This window comes from Ictidomys tridecemlineatus, chromosome 2, assembly GCF_052094955.1.
Source record: "Ictidomys tridecemlineatus isolate mIctTri1 chromosome 2, mIctTri1.hap1, whole genome shotgun sequence".
In the NCBI taxonomy this organism is placed as follows: Eukaryota; Metazoa; Chordata; class Mammalia; order Rodentia; family Sciuridae; genus Ictidomys; species Ictidomys tridecemlineatus.
In genome coordinates, this window is record NC_135478.1 from 209,131,361 (window position 1) to 209,153,527 (window position 22,167).

Below are 22,167 nucleotides of genomic sequence, written 5' to 3' on the forward strand. Positions count from 1 at the left end.
CACTTGGTTGACTTGCAGTGGGAGTTGTTCAAGGCGGATCACTGAGGGAGGGCGGAGTTTGAGAGGCCAGGAGAGCCAAGGGGTAAGGTGAGCACGGAATTTCAGCTCTCTCTCTCTCTCTCTCTCTCTCTCTCTTCTCTCCTCCATACCCTACACAGCTCCCGGGCAACTCGGAGACTGGAGGGTGAACAGAAGCCTGGTGTTCTAGATTCAACCTCCCTACCACAGTCCAACCCCTGGGAGCTTCAGAGATGGCACCCTCCAGACGTTCAGGTAGACGAAGGGTCTTGAGGAAACCCCCTGTGGCTTCTGGTCAGGAAATGCTGCATTTCCAAATCCCTGTCTTCAGTGTGGCTCTGCGGAGGGGTGACCTGCAGGGGCCCTGGAGACGGTCCTCCCAACCTTCTTGTGGGATTGTCTTGGTGGAGGGTGGTGGTGGGTGACACGTGGGGAGGGGGACAAAACTGGACGCAGAGGAGCAGCTTGTCCCAGGGGATGACACCTCCCTCCTCTCCTCTTCTGGGAAAGTGTGGGAATGGGAGCTGGAGCCGGGCGCTATGGAGACTCTTGTCCCAGCAGCCTTTCCTCTGGGCCCCCCATTCTTTCCTTGGCACATTCTCCTTCCCTTCCAAAGTTTCGGGAGGCTGCATCAGGGTTTGGGTCACCCCCTTCTGCCCTGCAACTAACACCGTGTTGGGGAATTCCGAGGGCTCCCTGCCCCTCCTTGGCCCTGGCCTCTAAGGCAGTGGCCAAGTCCACAAGTACCACCCCAAGGGCAAATCTCTGACTCCTGATCTAAACTTTTTCTCCCCGTCAGCCACGAGCTCCCTGGGGAGACCCAGGGTGGACAAGGACATTGTTATTAAAAATGACTCTTCAGAAAGATGTGTCCCAGACACCTATGGACATCCTACTATGGAAAGCAGCATTTCAAAGCGTCCATCACCCTGATGGCTTTTCCCTCCTCCCTCATTGCCAGAGTTGAGGTTCTTAGCTTTCGGGGCATCTTCTGCGCAGCACCCCCACCCCGTCTTGACCTCCCTGCCCTCCCTAGGTTTTGCATGGACTGAGCACCAGAGGAAGAGGACGCTGGTTTAGTGGAAGAGTTGAAGGTGACCTTTATTGAGTCCTACAAGAGATAACAATCCCTGCAATCAACAAGCCTGGCTCCTCTGGATACTAAAATAGCCACTGTGGGGTAAGTGTGCCCCCCCACACTCTCCTTCTCTTCAGGACAACACAAAGAAACTCTAGGGGTGAACTGGGAGATCACAGGATCTTTTAACAGCCTGAAAGCCTGAAGAGAAAGTCCCTGTGTGTGTCATCTGCAGCTAGTCAGAGCAGAAGAGCTGATCATGTCACCCCTGTCCCCACTTCCCCGAATTCAGCAAACTCTGTCCTTTCCATAATGATCTATGTGTCCTCGGTTCACGGGGTGGCAGCAATGGTGCACCCCATTTTGGAGAGCAGGAAACTAAGGTCCAGGGAAGAGTGGTGCCCGCTCAAGGTCACCCAGGCACAGAGGAGCCAGAGACCAATGTCTGCATCCTAAGGGTTTCTGCACAGGATGTCCACGGGGGAGGGAATGTGTTCTTGGGATTGATTGCTGGACCGCGGAGCATTTGATAAAGGGATGATTATTTTCCAGTGCTCACAACCCCCACTGGCTCCCACCTACCCTCTTCTCCCCAGGCTGGGCCCGAGCTGTTGACTGACTGTTGAAGCACCCAACGGGTAGTTGCCAAGGTGGGAACAGATGGAGTGGGAGCAGAGTTCCTCCACCCTGGGAAGGGGAGTAAAAGGCTTTTCAGGTTGGAGTTGTTAGGGAGGTGACATGCAGGTACATCTGGTGACAAATTGTGGATGGGAGAAAAGAATCTTGCAAATACATTGTCTGTTTGTCTGTCTGTCTCCTCTCTCTCTCACACAGATTTGTCTTTTGGAAGGAATGAGATAAGAGGTGGGCCTAGGAAATAACGACTCTGTATTTTAGTCAGATTTCTCTTTGCTGTGACCCAAAGATCTCACCTGAACAATGTAGAGGAGGAAAGGTTTATTTTGGCTCCTGGTTTCTGCGGTTCGGTCCATGCTGGCCCACTCCATGCTCTGGGCATGAGATGAGGCAGAACATCATGGTGGAAGGCAGGGAAGAGGGAATCGGCTCCAGGCACCGAAACCAGGAAGAGAGAGAGCGCTCTGCTCGCCAGGGACAAACTATAACCCCCAAAGCCACGCCCCCAGGGACGTAAATGCTCCAACCACACCCTCCTGCCTCTAGTTAACCCACACTCTCATAATCTGATCAGCTCACCTCTGCATGATCTTGATCGCATCCCACATGAGTCTTGGGGGACACCACATATCCTAACCATGACACTCTGCATTCTGCTCATTTTAAGCATGGCAAAGGAGGTCGTTCTAAGGGTCACCCACCTTGGACAACCCTCTGCCACTTTATAGAGAATCAGGATACAGGTGGCTGTGGGTGCAGAACCTACCCATGTGATGGGGAGAGACCATAAGTGGGATTACTTTATAGACAGATTTTAGCCTCATAAACTGTTAAAGTTAGAGAGACACTAAAAGGTCATCTAGTTTAATCCTATCAATGTTTGGATGAGAAAACTGAACTCAGTGATATGCCCAAATAAACATTGCTAATAAGCAGCAGAATGGATCTGGAACTCAGGTTCCTTCTGGTCTGAGGTTCTGTCGGGCATCCCCCTAATTAGAGCCGTGTCATTCCACCAAATGCACATTGAAGGTCAGCTGAGTTCCATTCCTTGGCAGGCTGGAGAGTATAAGCTCCTAGCCCTACCTTGAGTACTGCACTATATTGAATCTCTCTTCCAGGAAACCTAAGATATGGCTGTTCAGAAGAGTCTCAGAGAAATACATAGGACGCAAGAGAAAATAATGAGATTAAGTGGGATGATGAGATAGATCAATGTAGGCAATGTGGAGATCTAGCCTTTAAAATTCCTCAACGAAGCTGGGGATATAGCTCAGTTGGTAGAGTGCTTGCTTTGCATGCACAAGGTCCTGGGTTCAATCCCCAGCACCCCCCCCCCCACAATACACACACAAAAAAGAAAATTCCTCAAAGATAGGTACTAACAGCCATGATAGAGAAGGTAGGATTGATTGATGCCCTCACCTTAAACAACTGAAAAATCAAAGCAAAGGATGGAACAATAGTTTTCAGATATTGAACAGCAGGTAGTGCAGGAGAGGGACCCCTGAGAGAAAGGAACTGAAGAGGTGCGCCCCAGGGTTGAACCTGCTCACTCCTAGAGCCCGTTCTGATGCCTCAGCGTGGGGTGAGGGTGGTGATCGTGTGCACTGGAGATAGCAGAGCCTGCCGAGGCCAAGGCCAGCACAGCCTGCAGGGCAGGTAGCTCAGAGGGTGGGAAGGAGTTACGTGGCGAGCACTAGGGAGCTGCAGGAAGCCTCCCGAAGCTCTGGCTGAGTGCTGATCTGAACATGCATAAAAGGAAACGCAGGGCCAGAGGGGAGCCCCACTGGAGAGCAGGAGTCCAGACAACCGCTCTAGCTCAGGAGGGTGGGGCAGATTCATGTTCCCACTGGCTTGAGGGGAAACATCTCATAAATGGGGCATGGAGGAGACTCCTCAGAAGAGTATCTTCTCCGTCGCAGAGCCCCAAACAGGCATGCATTAGCAGTTGTCCTGGATCTGACCTAACAAGGCTTACAAGCAAGCCTCAAAAATATCCAACTGATTCTAAGTAAGTTAAGTGTGAGTGAGAGGCAATCTAACACACATTTATATAATTAGAAGACATTAGAAAAATCCAGGATTTAGATGTAAAACTGACGGGAAATCAATTAATAGAAACGGACCTAGACATTATGGAGGATGGGATTAGCAGACAAGGATGTTAAAACAGTTATTATCAAAAGTGATCTGTATACAAACTAAGCATAGGAACATGTGAAAAGAAATAGAATATATACACACACACACACACACACACACACACACACATATATTCAGATACGCATACATATGTACATATGCACAAGAGTATGTATATAAAGGTCAAGTGGCACTTTTAGAGATGAAACCATATTTGAAATGAAAAAATACACTGAATGGAATTGGCAGTGGATGAGACTCTGCAGACATAAAAATCAGTGAACTGAAGGATGTAGCATAAAAATGGTTCCAAATTAAGCATGGAAGAAAAAGACTAAAAAATAAACCAGCACCAGAAACCAGAGATACAGTCTTAAATTTTCTACCGCATGTAACTGGAGTCATAAATGAGGAGAAAAGAGGAGGATAGAAATGCTCTTTTTAAAAATGGTCAAAATATTTCTAGATACAAAGATCCAATTGGCCAGTAATAGGAACAAGAGATGGAATTGGACATAACTTTCCTGTGCTCACATTTGAATCCACGACCAGTGTAACTCCACATCATGTTCAATCACAAAAACTGGAAGTTATACTCCGTGTATGTATAATATGTCAAAATACACTGTACTGACATGTATGTCTAAAAAGACCAAATAAAATAAAGAGATGGGACATTTCAATGGATCTTATGGGGGAAAATGAACCTCCAAATCCAGCAATTTTGACAAAGCTAACGTAGAAGAAACAAAGAAAATCACATCAGGTGGTATCATAATCAAATGGGTTAAAACCAGGAATAATCAGGAAATTGTAAAAGCAGCCAGAAGCAAAAAGACATGTTATATAGAAAGGGGCAGAGATAAAAATGATAGCGTATCTCTTGTTGCAAACTAAGTAAAACAGAAATTAAAGGATTAATACTTTTAAGTTAAGATAGAAAAACCATTAATTCCCAGCCTAGAATTCTGTACCTAGCAAAAATATCTTCTAAAAATGAAAGGGAAATGAAGACTTTGTCAGACAGACAAAAGCTGAAGAGAATAATATATCACAGCAGACCAGCACTGTGAAACAGACAGACAAGCAAACAAAAACTTTTAGCCAATCACGGTGGCACACCCCTGTAATCCCAGTGACCCAGGAGGCGGAGGCAGGAGGATCGTGAGTTCAAAGTCAGCCTCAGCAACTTAGTGAGGCACTAAACAGGGAAACCCTGTCTCTAAATAAAATATTTTTTAACAAGGCCTGGTAATGTGGCTCAGTGATAAGCACCTCTGGGTTCAATCCCTGGTACAAAAAAAAAAAATCTTTCTGGCAGAAAGAAATATGAGAATAGATACGAATTTGGATCTGTATAGAGGAGTGAAGTGTTTTCTAAGTGTTAAATATATGGATATATATAAACAAATTGTTTCGCATTTCATAATAATTGACTTCTTTAAGAAAAATATAATCAAGATGTATCTGTGGTTTATAGAAGTGGTTGAAATAAGTACATGACAATAAGGGATGACCATGTGATAAAGTGGCATACACTACACTAAGAAGCTTCTTTTTTTTTTTTTTTTTTGTACCCAGGATTGAACTCAGGGGCACTCAACCACTGAATCACATCCCCAGCCCTATTTTGTATTTTATTTAGAGACAGGGTCTCTCTGAGTTACTTAGCACCGCACCATTACTGAGGCTGGCTTTGAACTTGCGATCCTCCTCTCTAAGCCTCCCGAGCCTCTGGGATTACAGGCATGCACCCAGCTACTCTAAGCTTCTTATACTGCATGTGAGGAATATTGGATGAGGTTGAGATAAATTAGCAATCACAGAATTAAAAAGAAAAACGAGATGGCTAATATTGGAGATAAAATAATGTCATGATGTGGTTAATTAAAAGCTGGAAAAAGAAGAGAAAAAAAAGAAAACAGATGGCAGAAGGAGAAAACAACTAAATAGGGTAGTAGATGTAAATTCAACCATTTAAATAATTATGTCAAATGTAAAGACTCAACTTTCCAATTAAATGAATTGTCGGGATAAAAAAAAAAAGCAAAACCCAAACACATGCTACCTACATAAAAGCTATTTTCAATATAAAACAAATAGGTTAAAAGAATGGAAAAAGATACACTATGCTAACATTAAAAACAAGGTTGATGCCTTCATTAATATTAAGCAATTGAGACTTCAGGGTAAGCATGTCCCCAGAGACAAAACGGAACATTGGGACATTACCCATTGACTTAAGTTTTCAAATCACCAAGAGGACATGAAAATCCTCAATGCGTACACACCTAAACATACAGCTTCAAAATATATGGAGCAAAAGTGATAAAACCAAAAAGAGAGACCAAAAACTCACAACTCCATTTGAAGACTTCAATGACCTTCTTTCAAAAATTATAGAACAATTAGACAGAAATTCTGCAAGGAGCTAGAACACTATTAGCAAACTTGACCTCATAAATATTTATGTCATTCCACTCGACGGGAGCAGACTACAGATTCTTTTCAAATGCACATGGAATATTCACTAAGGCAGACTGTATCTGGCACATAAAATAAATCTCACTAAATTTAAGAGATTAAACAATGTTTTCTGAATGTGACCGAATTAAACTCTAAACCTGCAGAAGAAATATATCTTGAAAAGCCCCAAATATTTGGAAATTAATAGAGTACTTGTAGATAACCCATGGGTCAAATAAGGAATCCAAGGAAACAGAGAATATTTTGGAAAAGATGAAAGTGCAGGTGTGTGGGTTGTAATCAAAGAGGTGATTAAAAAGATGTTTTTAGCATTAAATATTATTGTTAGAAAAGCAGATTGCTTTCAGATCAGTGATCTAAGCTTCTATCTTAAGAAACTAGAAAAGAAGAGCAAATTAAGCCTGTAGTAAGCAGAAGGAAGGAAATCATCAGGGTAAGAGCAGAAATCAGTGGAATGGAAAAGAAAAATAATACTGCAAGACAAAGACGCACAAGCCTATTTTTTCACAAAAGATGAATGAAACTAATAAACCTGTAGCCTAATTGTGCAAAACAGAGAAAAGATACAAATCACCAGTAATAGGAACAAGATATGGAATTGGACCTAACTTTCCTGTGTTCACACATGAATCCCTGAGCAGTGTAACTCCACATCATGTACAAACACAAGAATGGGAAGTTATACTCCATGTATGTGTGATATGTCAAAATGCACTCTACTGTCATGTATATCTAAAAAGAACAAATAAAATAAAGAGATGGACATTAGAACAGGTCTTATGATCATTGAAAAGGTATTAAAGAGAAACAACTTTGACAATAGCAAATTTGATAACTTAGATGAAATAGACCAATTTCTAGTAAGACACAAGATGCAGAAATCAATAACCAGAGTACCCGGACAGTTATTAAGGAGATTGATTCCTAGTTAAAAATCTTCTAGGGGCTGGGGTTGTGGCTCAGTGGTAGAGTGCTTGCCTAGCATGTGTGAGGCACCAGGTTTGATTCTCAGTACTGCATATAAATAAATAAAGGTCCATTGATGACTAAAAAATTATTTAAAAAGAAAAACTTCCAAAAGCAAAATAAAAGAAAAATAAAACTTTTTTGACACATAAACAGGCTCAGCTGTTCTCACTCATGGATCCTATCAAACATTAAAAGAAAAAGTGATATTAAATCTTCCAGGAAAAAGAGAATACACCCCAGCACATTGGAGGAGGCTGGCATTGCCTTCACCAAATATTATGGAAATTAAAACTGGCATCTCCCACATGAATGGAGACACCGTCGCCTTGACAAATTTCAGCAAGTTCAGTCCTTCCATACTGCCTACGACGCACATCACGACCCAATGACATTTATTTTAGGAATGCTGGGTTAGTTTAACATTTGACAACCAATCAATTTAAAAACCTAGGAAAAACGGAAAGATCATTCCGATGAGCATAGAAAATGATGAAATGCTTATGGAAATTAAGAAAAATATGTGCAAGACCTCCACACTGAACGCTCGGAAACAATGCAGGAAGAAATTAAGGAAGACTTAAATAAATGGAGATCCGCATTATGCTCATGGATCAGAATCTGTGAAAATTAGTAAGAGCAAAGACTCAAAGAATGGGTGAAAAGATTTGCTTCAGCAAAGAAGACACACGAATAGCGAATGAGTACGTGAAAGGCTGCGACGTCATCCATCAGTGAGAAGGCAAGTGAGTACAGCGCCAAGCTGCCACTGTCACCAAACTGCAAAGGACCATTTTAGGTTTCCATGAAGATGTGGAACACCTTGAACGCTCAAACTTTGTTGCTGAAGATGCTAAATGGTATACAGTCCACCACTTTGGAAAGTACTGAAGCAGTTTCTTAAAAAATGAGACATACTTTTATTATTCACCCCCAGAAATACTACTCCTAGAATTTCACCCAAGAGAAATAAAAACATAGATCCACACAAAGATTTGTACTTGAATGTTCATGGAGGTTTTATTTCTATTGACTCCAAAGTGAAAACAACTCAGATGTCCACTGGTGGGTTTCTATTGACTCCAAAGTGAAAACAACTCAGATGTCCACTGGTGGGTAAATAAATAAACCAACTGTGGCAAATGCACACACTGGAATAGTATATAACAATGAAAAAGAATGAGCTGGTACGAGCAGCAAGGTGAAGAATCTCAAAAGCCATATGCTACGTGACAGAAGGCGGGCACCAAAGACTATATATTTAATCATTTCACTTATATGACTTTAAAGGCAAAACTATAGGGACAATGCCAGCTCTTGACTTATAGAAAATTACTCATCTTGGTGGGCAACCCTTGAGGAAGGGACTATGAAGTGGAGAAGGTGGAGGTCGGGGAGTCCTGTGTCCCTGTGTGGGAAAGATGGCCGGAGCTCGAAACTCCTCCTCAGCTTCCTCCTGGAGAGCAGGCAGTGTGACACGGGAAGCGAGGGTTTGAACTTAGGGAACGGCGTAGCCAAGGGGCCGCGGGGTGGAAAATCCAGGTAGGATGCTTCAGGCAGCTCTGCTGGTGGCATTAGAGCGTTGGGAGTGCCAGTGCAGGGAACGTTCAGTTAGAGGAGTAGGAGGCCGTTGACGTAGCCCTCATGGTTGTTTTAAGGCATTGGTGAGAAGAACTTGTTAAAGGCCAAAGTTCAGATGCAGGGGCTCTTTTTTTAAATTTCCTTTTGGTTTTGTTTTTGGTGCTGGGGATTGAACTCAGAGGTGCTTTGGCACTGAGCTACCTCCCCAGCCCTTTGTTATTTTTTATTTTGAGACAGGGTCTCACCAAGTTGCTTAGGGCCTTACTAAATTGCTGAGGTTGGCCTCGAACTTGTGACCCACCTCCCTTAGCCTCCAGAGCCGCTGGGTTTACAGGCGCATGCCTCTGTGCCAGCTTCTCAGGCTCCTCATTGGAAACTGAAGTCCCATGAAAGTCTCATATGACCTCCAAACCCCTTATTGCCTTACGGATTGAATTGCAAACTCAATTATAGGTCGGAGTCCTGGCTTCCAGTTCTACAGAATGTGACCTCTTTTTGTGCAGACAGTAATTAAGATGAGGTCATACTGGAATAGGGTGAGAAGCCCTTATGAAGATTGAGAACAAGCCAAGGAGCTACAGAAGCTAGGAGAGAGGTTGGGACAGACCCTCCCCTAGAGCCCCCAGAGAGACAGGCCCTGCTGATCCCTTGACCTCAGACTCCCGGCCTCCAGAACTGCAAAACAAAGAATTTATGTTATTCTGAGCCATGGCTGTGTTACAGAAGGCCCAGAAAACCAGTGCAGCGTGGCCCAGGACAGTACAGCCTCCTTTCTAGGGTTATGGCCTCCTTTTCCCTGGAGGAACTCTGGCCACACTGATCTCAGGAAGTTATTTGTGGGTGAGCCTTGGTGGGCTGCTCACTGGTTAGGTGTCTCAGATTGCAGGGAAGAGACAGACGGTGAGTCACAAGGATATCTGAGGCTGTGGGCCGTTGGAGAAGCCCCCCACTCCTACTTTAACCAAAGCAGATGTGTAGAGACTCCATAGAAGACCCAAGATTTGACCCCCTCCTGGAGGACCCTGAGGTTCAAGGATGTTTCTCCAGGGTAATTTCCACCAGCAGAGTGCAGATGCATGACTATTCATAAAGCACTTGGAGCCAAGCTGGCCCACCATGGGTGCTAGGTCAGCATTGCTTCCTGGCCTGGGTAGGAGACGGCTTCCCTTGAGTTCCAGCTTTCAGATAATTGCTTTCCATTTACACACTGGACCCTGGTCTCCTTCTCAAGTGTGGTGTCTTCTCTTGGACAAGCCCTGTCGACAAGTATGAGCAAACGAGACAGTGGGAAAGCCCCCTGCTTCCCTTCTTAATCAGAAACGTCGAGGGCCAGCAGTAAAGGCTTCATGGATTCGTCAAGACACCACTAAAAATCAGCGAGTCTATGAGAGAAACTCTAGATGGATGGATGGTGGGATAGACAGACCGTTGAGTGGATGGATGGGTGGATGGCCAGGTGAGGGAGGAATCTGCCTGGACTCAGGTAAGACGGTAAAGTGAGGGGTGAATTCCACAGAAGGTCTACGCACATGGGGAGAGAGAGGATTCTGGAGGATGTTAAGTGTATGTTTGTGTGTCCTTTTGATCCTCCTCGAATAAGGACTACATGATAGATTGAGATTTTATACGTTTAATATTCCCTCCCAACTCCGTGGCGCTTTACATCTGGATAAAAGGAGCTATAAATCTCTCCAGGCGGAACGTGCCTCGGCCCTGCCCGTGCCCCGTCTCGCTGAGATCTCACTTGGAAATACAGCTCCACAGTCGATGATGAATCATAGCGTCTGTGGAACAGTCCAGATAAGGGACAATTTGCATTTTCATGTGATAATTTGCTACTCTTGGCGTTTTCAAATTACTTTAGAGCCACATTAATTCTGTTGCAGAGACTGCCACTCTGTGCCCAAGTGACCGGGTGATGGGGATTCGAGTGGCAGGTTTGTTGGGCTCCTGGGGAGAGCACGCGCTCCCGCCCTGTAGGTGACACCAGGCTTCTGGGAATCCAGCCTCTGGGTCCCACAGAGCGGAGCGCGTTGGTCACAACTCCTGGGAAAGGGCTCAGCTCCAAACCTGGCTTGGGTTTTCATCCGGTGTCTGCACAACAGTTGCTTTATAATAATAATAATAATAATAATAATAATAATAATAATAATAATAATAATAATAATATAAATCACTCCACCTGCGGAGGAGACTTCCCCTCGGGTAGCTCTTTCTCCCTCTCTGTTTCAGAAACCGTTTGTGCTGGGGGACACTGGTGGCAGCCAACACCATCTGGCTCCTGTAAAAGGGGGTCTTCCAGGGAGAAGGGGGATCTTGCAGGAGTTCTCCCTCCGGCTGTTGAGCTCCCCAGCTCTGCAGAGGAAGCCACTGTTTGATGCCTGTCTGCTGACATATTGGTGGCCCCCGCTACTTCAAAGAAACCCCCAGTGGCCAAGGGGACCTGTCTACCGCCCAGCCACAGGGAGCTCTGGCAGAAGGGAAGAATGTGAAATGACAGAATCAGCCCTGATGTCTTCAGTCGGGCCACTCTCCTGGAAGAGCTCCAGAGACACCTCACAGTCTGACGCCATCTCCTCCCGCTGCCCCGTCTAACCTTGACAGTCCGGGAAGCGCTCAGGGCTCCCAGCAATGCTTCTTGCTACATACAGTGCAAAGCCATTTCCTTGCCCGGAAGCCCAGAAGAGCCATTCTCCAATTCTCCAGGCTGCACACCTCTACGTCCCTTAAACAAATTCTCAGAATGCTATCCAATAAGTTAATGAGGAGCCTTTTAAAAATGAGAAGAATTTCTGTTTCTCCATCCTAATTTACATTTGCCCATTTCCTGAGGTTCTGTTCTATTAAACTTTAATTTGCTCCCCTCTCCTTCCAGTCCTTTCTGAAGTCTGATGTTGGAGTTTATTTCCGTGTGGACCAGAATCTCTTGGGCTCTAATAGATGACACTTATGGGCAGGCAGGAAGAACTTTGTCCCCCCAAATGATTTTCAGAGTTTCACCTGCCCAGGGCAAGCTCTTCTAAAATAAGGGCATGGATTTGGATGATGGGTAAATTGCAGTATTATTTTTTAAAGTTGCATTTATTCTTATGATAATATTCTTTTATGCCCACTTATAGCAGCTGTGAATTTAAAATTGCTTTTTTTTTTTGCTCTGTTGTGGTAAGAACACCTGATCTGAGATGGACCTTCTTAAAATCTGAGGGTACGTAATACCGTATTGTTGACTGAAAGAGCAGCATCATTCAGCAGCTCTCTGGAGCACATTCATCCTGCTTACCTAAAACTTCACTCTATTGATTAGTAACACTCATTTCCTCCTCTTGCCAACCCCTGGCAGTTACGGTTCTGTTCTTTCACTCTTTGAGTCTATGGATTTGACTCTTTTAGAGAATTCATACAGGGATGCTAATATATTCTTGAGATTTTGATTTCAATAGTTTTGGATAAACACTCAGAAGTGGGATTGCTGGAATCCATGGTGGTTCTACTCTTCATTTTGTGAGGGACCTCCACCCCGTGCTGTCTGGCACAGTACCCACTGACCACGGACAAGGCTTCGAGTTCTCCACATCCTCATTTGTGTGGATTGACTTTTTTCTTGTCTTTGTTTTTTGACAGTAGCCCATCCTGACAGGTGTGGGAGGATATTTCATTGTGGTTTCCATTTTGATCTCCATGATGATTTCTGACGGTGAGCGTTTTTCCTGTGCCCAAGGACAACCCCTTCTTTTGAGATGGAGTCTCAGTGTTGCCCAGGCTGCCTCCAACTCTGGAACTCAAGTGCTCCCTCCTGCCTCAGCCTCTTGAGTAGGGGGGACCACAGATGTGCACCACTGTGCCCCACTTCCCATTAACCCTTTGTATGTTTTCTTTGGAAAAAAGTCTTAGCTCCTTTTGATTTGTACTTTCACGACTGAGTTGTTGCAGGAGTTCTGACACATTTTGGAGATGAACACCTTACCAGACACAGGTTGCTGTCCCCCAGGTCTCCTCTTCACGGTTTCCCCTTCTTTGGGCTAGTTTTTCACTTTGTTGATTATTGTAATTTTGTCCTTAAGGATGAATTATCTGAAAAGGAAATTTGCAAAATAATCCCAATTATATAGCTCTAAAAATAATAAAATACTTTGGAACAAACTTAAAGAAGGATGTGAAAGACTTTTATAGTGAAAAGTATAAGTCATTAATGGAGGAAATAAAAGAAGACATGTTCGCATGCACGCGCGCGCACGCACACACACACACACACAACCTCCTCTGCTCATGGACTGGAAGACAATATTGCTCAAATGTTCTCATTATACAAAGCGATTTTCAGATTCAATGCAATTTTGTTCAACATCCCAATGTCATTATTTTTGTTATTTATAGAAATAAAAGAAAACAAACAAACAAAACAAAGCAAAGCAATTCTGCAATTCATATGGACCCACTGTGGACCCTGAACAGCCAAACCAATCTTGAAAGAACAAAGCTGGAGGCATCACACTTTCTGATTTCAAAACAGATTACAAAGCTACAGTCATCAAAACAGGGTGGTACTGACGTAAAGACAGATATGGAGACCAATGGAATAGAGCAGAGTGTCCAGAAATAAATCCACCCTATACCACCAACCGATCTTCAACACGGGTGTCAAGAATGCACAGTGGGAAAAGGATGATCTCTTCAGTAGAGGATACTGAGAAAACTGGATATCTGCATGCAGAAGAATGAAATTGGATCTTTAATGTACGCTGTGCACAAACATCAAGTCTAAATAACCCTGGTGCAAGACACAGGGGAAAGGCATCACAGCATTGCTCTTGGCAATGGCTCATGGCAACGAACACAAAACTAAGCAGAAAGGACATCATCAAAGTACAAAGCTCAGCGGGCAGGAAGCAGCAGCAGTTCACTGAACGACTTCTGCGGACTTCTCTGTACCTGTGAGCCGAGGGCAGGTGGCTGGGGGCAGGGGCTTGAGTCCTATGGTCCAACTTGGATCTTTAAAACACAAAGAAGACACCGAAATGTGGAATGCCTTTGGGTCCTTAGAAAGAGGGACCAGAAAGGAAATACATTAGGTCAAGCTGAAAACTGTCATTTTTATAGGTTCAAAATAGTTGAATATTACCAATTTCATATGATTCAACCTAATATAATCACATCTCATTAATTCAGTCTAATCTGGGGAAGCTTGATCTGATCTCCTGAAAGTTTGAATCGTGGGATCATTTTAAATAGATGGGACTTTCCTACAACCAAGTGCCAATGTGAACAGGAGAGGGGCCCACAAACTGAGGCTGGCTACCCTGGGTGAATAAAGACAATTTATAATGACAAACTGATATGTTGGGTAATAGGTGCCTTAATCTAAGGCAGTTGTACTTGAGATTACTTGAGCAGTTTCTTCTTTTAAGTACCTTTAAATTCCTTCTGATTTGTACGTAGGATTAGCTCCTTTACAAAACCTTGATGAATTCAATTAATTAATTAACTAATTAATTAATTAATTGACTTTTGGTATTGGGGATTGAACCCAGGGGTACTTAACCACTGAGCCTCATCCCCAGCCTTTTCTATTTTTTATTTTGAGACAGGTTCTCAATAAGTTGCTCAGGGCTTTACGAAATCACTGAGGCTAGCCTCAAACTTGTGATCCTCCTGCCTCAGCCTCCTGAGTTGCTGGAATTATAGGCATGTACCACCACACCTGACCAAAATCTTATTTTAAACAAGGCAATTTACACAGCCAATTCACTTGTCTGAATTATTTCTTATTCCAAAACAGTGAATTCCAAAAGAACGATATTTGACTACTCTATTCCTGACCTCAAAGATAAACACCAGGTTAATGAAAATCAACGGAGGTCAGCACTCACCAGTATCAGGGCAGGGGGATATATTGGACAGAATACACAGGACTTGAAAAATGACGCTGGTTTTCTTGCACCCTTCATATGTTGACTCTGAAGGCAGCTCCAGAGACCACGTTCAAATCGTGTCCTCAATGGTTGTCTCCAGGAACATCAGAAAACATGAAATCAGACAGCAACATTGAAAAGAAGTACTTCAAGGAGCAACGCTAAAGTGAATGTACAAATTCCACCTGTTTATAGGGAAAAAAAATGCTTGTGTTTGCTGGATCTCCTGAAAAAATATGGAGGGTCCTTGACTGACAGCGATTCAACTTAGGATTTTTCGACTTTACAAGGTGTACAAGTGCCAGGCACCGAGTGGAAACCATATTTTGAATGTTGCATTCTCATCTTTTCCCCGGCTAGTGATGTGGCCTGTGATCCTCTCGCAATGCTGGGCAGCAGCAGCAGGCCACAGTTTCTACACAATCACGAGGGGAAGTCACCGTGGCTCATGGTGGACCGTCTCGTGAAAGTCTGACGTGCCACAGTTTGGGCGCGTTCAACGCGTTCTTGCAATTCAATATTTTCAACTTGAGGCAGGTTTATCAGGATACATTCCCATCCTAATTTGGGGAACATCTGTACTTATTCTTACAAAAAGATTTGTGGAGGTTCCTTCTGGATAATGGTATTTTGTTCATGATTTTTAAGTTTATTTGCAGGACGCGATCCATTCTCTGCTTACCTGACGTGCCTAGGTAGCTGGGCAGGTAAGGGAGAGGGGTGGGGCCTGGCGATCAGGTGACACTTGCTGGAGGCCTGCCGTGTGCCCAGGATGGTGCTAGGAGCCAGGATATAGAAACAGGACAGGGTTCCCATGCTCCAGCTGCTCTACTGGGAAGCCAGATGTGTAAACAGATAATTAGAGCACAATGTAATTAGTGCTAATGGAGGCGTGTGCAAAGAGCTCTGGGCTGGAGGGGAGGAGTGGCTGCTCAGCCTCACTCCTAATCCTCCAGCTGTGCCCAGACAGTTAATGTCGCTGCTGCACCTGCAGAAAAGAGAGTTTGCCCACGAGATTGGAGCTGCGTCACTCCAGTATGTCCTCACTCAGATGCACGCGCACATCCCATATGCGCTTCCACACCCTGGAAGCCTCCTCCTCAGCCCTGTTCTCCCCTCTGCCCTGGACCGCCTCTGCCCTGGCCCAGGTGCTGTGTGTCCCAGTCAATGCCCATCCAGGCAGGCTGGGTAATGGTGGAGGTGAATTCCTCCCTCCCACTCTCATCCTTCCTGGTGCCTTTTCCTCACAGGCTGCAGGCAGCCTCGTGGCCCGACAGTCACCATGGCAACAGGTCTCTCTCTCCATCTTCCAGGAGTGCAGGGAGCTTCCCGCAGGAGCGCCGACCTTGACCAGTGGCCCAGCCAGGACTCTGGCTGGGTGGATCCTTTCAAGGTCGGCATTTTTTTCTAGGTATCAAGAGTGTCCTAGGAGCACATGGACATAGGGAACCATTGGTCCACGCTGAACCTGTAGGCTGACCATGGAATTGAAAAAGCCACGGGCAGGGGCCTGGGGTGGTGGCTCAGCAGTGGAGCGTTTGCCTAGCACGTGCAAGGCCCTCAGCACCACTTAAAAATAAATAAAATAAAGGCATTGTGTCCAACTACAACTAAAAAATAAATATTAAAAAAAAAAAGCCAAGGGCAGGAGTGGTTCAGAGGGAAGGTGCCTAATGAAGTCCTAAATGTCCAGGTGGTCAGCTTCCAGAGACAAGATGGGCACACAGGAGAGATGAGTTGGGAACTGGTTCTGGACAAATTAGAGCATGTTTACTGTGGGGTAACCAGGATGGTGGAGTCTCAGGTGGGGTGTGAACACATAGACTAGGGATGCCTAGACTGGAGAGGAAGAATACCAGAGGACAAGCTCACTGACCAGATTTTGTACAGAGAGAGGGGGCAGATGTGATCTGTGGGGTTCCTGTGCATGGCTGGACTGACGGTGGGAGATAAGAGGCCACTGAGGTCCCCTCCCCTCTTACATGCTCCTGTAAAACCTCCACCTTGGAAGCCTTCAGGGCGGGAGGAGACCCTCTGAGGAGGTGAGCTCCTGTCCATGTGGGAAACCTCGCGTTGGCTAGATGGCCCTTGGACGTTCAAGGAGGAGACAGGGCGTTCCATCTAAATCTGTCTGGCCTGCCACTGTCCTGTGAGCAGCTGTGACACTCACCCTGTGACCCCTCTGGACTGTGAGGCCTCATCCTGAAGCCTGCTCCTTGCTCACCTGCGTGGTGCAGTGGGGATGGCAGGACGCAGCTGCAGCCAGCTCAGAGCTCTGGCTGCTTCCCTGCTGTGCTCAGAACTCGTGGTCTAAACCAGATGGCGATGGCACAAGAACTGGCTCTCTAACCTAGGCACTTCCCGCTCCCCCCCATTACTCTGTGAAGCAAAGAGAACAGGTGGGACTACAGAGGCAGGGCCCAGGGGGTTTTTTGAAGGTTCCCTGGGGAGTGAGTTAGTGGCAGCGCCAACACACATGCCAGGTCTCAGGACTGCCAGTTCAGCCACTGTCTGCCTGTGCCTGCTCAATGGCACCTCCCCCAGGGATGGATGATGCCTGGGAGAGGGGTCGGTTAGCAGAACAGAGCAGCATGCAGCATGGTGGGAATGGCACATAGCTAAAGTAAATATGGCTTCCAGAAATTAATTTTTTAAAAAATCCAGTTTGGGCTGGGTGCAGTGGTGCATACCTGTAATCTGAGCAGCTCGGGAGGCTGAGGCAGGAGGATCGCAAGTTCAAAGCCAGCCTCAGAAATGGTGAGATACTAAACAACTCAGTGAGACCCTGTCTCTAAATTAAATACAAAACAGGGCTGGGGATGTGGCTCAGTGGTTCAGTGCCCCTGAGTTCAATCCCTGGTATCTCCCCCCAAAACAACAACAACAACAACAACAACAACAACAACAACAACACCAGTTTGGCTGTTGGTTGTTTTCAACTTTGGGTTTTGCTGTTAGAGAGATTCTGAAGCCCTAAGATAAAGTTGCTAGCAAAAGGTGACATGAATACATGTAAAAGTGACTTGTGCAAATGGGTCTGGTGCCGTATCAGTTGAATAATGAAAGTGTCTGATAATCTTAACTGGTCTCCCTTAAAAGGCCTAGTGGGAGGGGCAGCGTGGGAGGGCATGGCCACTGGGCCTGCTTGGCATCTCACCCAAGCTACAAATTCAGCAGGTGTGATGAGCCTGAGAAAGCATCAAATGTCAAATAGGACCTCACTTCTCTAATTCTCCATTTAGGTCCTGACGACCCAATAAGTGCTAGGTCTTCTCCAGGTGCTATTGGAAAGTCCCCTCCTCTGACTCCTTAAAGTCACGGAGTCTTCTCTGGTTAAACTCAAGGGAAGCAAAGACTGCAAACGGGAGACCGTATCAGATATGTGTACATGGTGGCTTTTCAACGGATCACAACTTCTGACATGCAAAAGCCTAAAACTTCCCACGCCGGCCTGACCCTTGTCTCCAAGGCAACCATGATGATAACCAAGCTCCTGGCGTCTTCCCGTGGCTCTCCAGGGGCTGAGATAACTGTGTGTCTTCTTCACTAATTTGTGATGAGTGGGAAGGAGAGAAGAGTCTTTCTGTTCCTTTTAAGCATTGAAGCCCGTTCCTTGCTCACCTCCATGATGGGGAAGGGATGGTGGGTCAAGGGCAAAAGAAATTGATGAAAGAAGGATGAGGCCAAATGTTCATCAGGTGACCATCTAAACTCTTGGAGGAGCTGGAGGACACAAGCAAGGGTCCGTGAGGCTGCAGCAGCAATGACCTCTTCAGTGTTAGGATTCCAGATGGACCGGCCTGTGGACTGGACCTAAGTCACTACTAAAGGAGCCAGATCCTCAGTGAGCAGGGCAAAGATGGACATTGCTGGGCTTTGCTCTCACCAGCAGCCGGTCCCCCCAAGCCAGAGTGCTTTCTCTCCCCAACAAGGCACCCTCTGCCACTAGCCCCAACCTTTCCAGCATCTAATGTGGATGAACACAGCAGAGGCCTTTGAAACCGGTGGCTCTGTGGTCCAAGAGGACTTAGGGAGCACCCTCCGGGGAAGGGGGTAAAGAGGCAGGCAGAATATAAGTACCATAACAAAGTGCCAAGAGGTACTGGTCACTTCTCAGAACCCTGACCTTGGCACTTACGTTGAATTCATAAGGTGGCCTCAGAACACATGGCGCTCCTGGCCATCGTGGGTAGATCCAGTGTTAGACAGCTCCTTCCCTGCATGGGGCTCAGTGCCATCTTCGGGTTTCCACCTTTGTCCTGTGTCTCAATCTGGGGCTATACAAGAGAAGCTCACTATCTGCCATGAGCCGCCCCCTCAGTGCTAAAGGTCCCATCCCACCTGCATCTTCTCTTCCCTTGAGACGGTTTCCAGGGCCCCCTCCCCTTGGCCATGCTCCCCTGGGTGCGCCTGTCGCTCTTTGCTGTGTTTACATGTACGACGGTGATGAGTGTAAACTCCAAACCCTCTGACAGAGGCCTGCTGTCCTCAGTGCGCAGGATCCCGGAGCCCGGAGAGGAGCCTGCCCACCTTCCAACATTTGCTCTGGGACTAATATCCCACCCTGCAGCCTTCCTCATGAGGAAGAGGAGGGGACCCAAGGACGAGGAAGGCTTTTAGAGAGTGGAGCACTTCGAGGGCCAGTCACCAGGTCAGGAAGCCAGGACTTTGCTCTTGTGCCCAAAGATCTGATTCTCCCACAATATAGACTCTGGTCTCCCCAGATCCAACAGCCAGGATCCTTTCTAAAAAAAAAAAAAAAAAATCAATGCAGGGCTCCAGAAGGGCACAGCCTCTGCAGGTCCCCCATTCCCTCTTCCACAGGATATTTGACAGGGCGAACAGGACTCTGATGACCTCACCAGCGTGGCATGAGGCTGACTCACCCAGCGCCTCTGAGCCCACTGAGCTCACGGACTGCAGGGCCAGACAGGGTTGGCTGACGGAGTCTGAAGCCTTCTGCTGATCACATTGCTACAGCTTCTTTTTAAATGGCTTCCTGGAAACAGACTCCATCATTTAGAAAAGCTGCAGGCACGGTGCAGAAACCTCTTTTTTGCTGAACCGTTTCAGAGTAGCTGCTGAGGAGATGCCCCTCACCCACGAACACTTTAGTTTATATATCCCCCAAACGGGGACGTTCTCCTGCGGGATTATAAAATAACTGTCACAGGCAGGAAATGAACTGATTCACTGCTAGCGTCAGACTCCATTCAAGTTTTGCCAGTCGCCACAGTCGTGATGTTTAGAGCAAAGGATTCAGCCCAAGATCGCACTCTGCCTTCGGCTGTCCTGCCTCTGGGTCTCCTCTGGTCTGGAACAGCTCCCTTGCACTTTCTGAACTCTATGCTCTGGACATAGTTTGTTTCCTCATGATTGGATTCAGACTATCTGTCTTGGGCAGAAGTTTTCCAGAAACTTCTCATTGCCTCTTATCAGGCAGCGCATGATTCTGGTTTGTCCTGGAACTAGTGATGTTAACTGGGATCACTTGCTTACAGTGGTGTCTGCCAAACACCTCTGCTGTGCAGTTACCGTTTTCCTCTCAGTAAGTAACTGTGTGGAGACACGTTGAGGTTGTGTTTGCACGCTTATCTGTTTATATCAGGAGAACTCATGATTTCATATCTCATTCAGTGGATTGTAACCTATTACCATGGTATTTATTTTGATGCTCAAATTGCCTCAGTCGGAGTCCCTCCTGGCGTGTTCCTGTGTCCTTTACACACATTCTCATCCTTTTTTGAGCAGTTCCTTGTGACACAAGACCAAAGCAGCAAAGCACCAGATGAGCCCAGAATGTCTGGTACTTTGCTGCTTTGGTCTGGGATCAGGACATTCTCCAAAGTGTCCTGGCTCCTTTCAGTAGAATGATATTGGGAAACCAAGATATGGGGGTGTACTCACTGGGATTGGTGAGTGGAGTAAAGAAATATACACACGTATGTTTCCCTACAAGTATGTGTGCGCATGAAGTCACATTCTATCTATCTATGCATCTATGTATCTATGTATCTATCTATCTATCTATCTATCTATCTATCTATCTATCTATCCATTCATCCATCTGTTCTTACATTAGCAACCACGAGTTCATATAGATACCACAAATTTCAGCACCTCAGGACTCACTTTGACTGTTTTTCTTTTCCATATTTACAGTTCTCCTCTTTGATAGTAGGAAACCCAGCTCTGCTTATCTTACCTGTTTTTTCACACTGATCCATCTCCCGGTGGAGCTGATTTTTCATGGCTGCTGCTACCTTCCTGGTGTGGAAGCCCTTCTCACCAGACTTGGCCTCCTGACTGGAGTAGGGGTGTACCCCAGCCTGGTGCAGAAGTCCTTCCTCTCTCCTCAGTCCCCCCCATTCCTGCTGGGCTCCCCGTCCAGGGGCTGCTTCCTCGGTGGGCTCTTCGTCTGCTGGAGCTGTGAGGTTCCCCCCGGGTGGTCTTCTCATGCAGAAGGTCTGAGGCTCCTCCACACCCCGAGCCGAGCTGCCCTGGAAGAGGAAGCCCTCCCTGGGCTACAGGGGCTCTCACACCAAGTCTGTCCTGCACAGGGGCTTACTTTCCTTGGCTTCCCCTGAGGCTTAGGGATTGGGTAGTTTAGCAGGGAAGGAACAGGAGGGAGGAAACAGAAGCAGAGCTGGAGGAAGAGAGATGGCCTCTGGATTCTTACTTGTGGACGTCGAGTCCGTCTTCCCTCGTGACAACACAGAGGTGGGGATTCTGCCTGACTGGGGCTGGGATTTGCAAAGGTCCCGTTAGCCGGCCAACCTGTGCGTTGGCACATGAAGGTGAAGTGCGGTGGGGACCGAGGTCACCTTTGGGTAACATGTAGATTATCCCATTCTGAGGCACATTAACCAAGTGCTAATTGTGCTTTCGGAATGCAATTTGGTGCCAGTGGCAGGAATAACTCTGGCACCTGCTTGGACTTTAGACTTGCAGATTAACTCACATGGAAAGAGTGGCAAAACAGGGAATAATTTGTTCTCTAATAAGCCACTTGGAAGCCAACTCATTTCTACAGTTGGTGTCAGAAAAGTGCAGCTCAGTGATTGGAACGAAGCGGTGTATCTGGTACGCTGAGTGCTGTGCTGTTTTTGCCAGACCTTGCTGAGCGGCTCACCTCGCTTTGCATCCATTGGCCTCAATTTACCTCCCCCCATTAGGGATGAGAATAATTTGATTCAGTTTGGACAAACTGGATCTGAAGAAGCCAGTTTTCTGCTTTTGTCACTTACATTCATAGGGACAGCTCTGATACGTGTGGCCAGAAGGCAGAAGGGTGGGAAACGGTATCTCAGGGATGTGGTTCTCAAAGTGGGGTTCCTTGCCAGCAGG

The 22,167-nt window shown here is 46.2% G+C and overlaps 1 long non-coding RNA gene and 1 other non-coding gene across 10 annotated transcripts; one reads left to right on the top strand and one right to left on the bottom strand.

Moving 5' to 3' along the window:
* The first annotated feature begins 2,994 nt into the window (after positions 1-2,994).
* Positions 2,995-3,067, top strand: Trnaa-ugc (transfer RNA alanine (anticodon UGC)). The gene has a single exon. It is a non-coding gene; the product is annotated as a tRNA-Ala (tRNA).
* A 5,257-nt stretch (positions 3,068-8,324) lies between these two features.
* On the bottom strand, positions 8,325-21,655 carry LOC144375458 (uncharacterized). 9 transcript variants are annotated; one of them, XR_013435372.1, is made up of 5 exons: positions 21,500-21,655; positions 21,026-21,320; positions 14,779-19,565; positions 13,841-13,946; positions 8,325-12,982 (listed from the first exon to the last, which is right to left on the bottom strand). It is a non-coding gene; the product is annotated as an uncharacterized LOC144375458 (long non-coding RNA). The 9 variants fall into 9 exon arrangements; XR_013435370.1 differs by having other exon boundaries at positions 14,779-15,005; positions 15,503-19,565; positions 21,026-21,655; XR_013435375.1 differs by having other exon boundaries at positions 8,325-10,695; positions 12,876-12,982; positions 21,026-21,655.
* Between the last annotated feature and the right edge of the window lie 512 nt (positions 21,656-22,167).